Genomic DNA, 999 nt, shown 5'->3' with positions numbered 1-999 from the left:
CTTTAAGACATCTCTGGAGCTGGGGACTGGCAGTTGGGACTGGTGGTTAGTTGACAGTTGGTGATCTGCCTTGTGATTGGCTGTTGTGCTGAGATAGCCTCACTCTCTCTATAAATAGAGGGAGATCTGGCAGCAGAGAGAGGAGAAGGGCTGCTAATCTCTCACAACTCTGAGCCATTTGTAGTGCTTATAATTTAACTGTTCATTTCTTATATATTTATCTGTATATGATTTAACAGTTCATTTCTTGTTATATATCTAATTATCTTTATAAATAAATACATTTAATTATCAGCAATTTGGTTTTATCTCTCTAGAGAACCCTGTCTAACACAGGGGGGTTCACATTTCCCTTCAAATGGCTCAGAAGCCAGGTGTGAACAATATACTTGGGCCTTCTTAGTGTGTGCCCCATTGAGTTAGACACGGTTACCCAAATCTACAGTTTTTGTCATCTTTATGGGGTTTCCTTCCCTCCTATATCTGTGGATATATGAGAGGGGATTGACAGGGACAGGATGGGGGCTTCTGCCCTGCCCGATAAATGAATGAACCAAGGAGCCTGTGAGAACAAGTTATGAATGGAAGACTGTGAGAACTGGCTTGGGAAACATCTTAACCTTGAAGGCAGGTCCTAGCGGGAATCCTGGACAGGACTGTACTCGAAGATAATTTTGAGATATGCTGGCCCAGAGCCACAGCCCAGATAAATGCGAAAGAAGTGACCCAAGGACAGACGGAGTAATTAATGAGAAAGCTGCTTGACCGTATGCAGAGCGACAACCCCTCCCATTTGGAAGTGCCATCTAAAAACTAGCAGTGTCCCCTAGACAAAGCCCCTTTTTAACTGGAGAAGGGGCTTTCTGCTTTGCCTCAGGAGCAAAGTGAATCTTATCTATGCTTAAGGTGGTCCTTCCCAACTTGAAAGAGGGGGCTGCTATATTTCTTTTGTATTGACTCTATGCTTTAATACAACGGTGGCTTAACTCTTTGCTGCTG

This window comes from Echinops telfairi, unplaced genomic scaffold (genome assembly GCF_000313985.2).
Source record: "Echinops telfairi isolate 266 unplaced genomic scaffold, ASM31398v2 ScPeMD7_7463;HRSCAF=8501, whole genome shotgun sequence".
Classification (NCBI taxonomy): Eukaryota; Metazoa; Chordata; class Mammalia; order Afrosoricida; family Tenrecidae; genus Echinops; species Echinops telfairi.
This window is presented reverse-complemented; position numbering follows the sequence as displayed.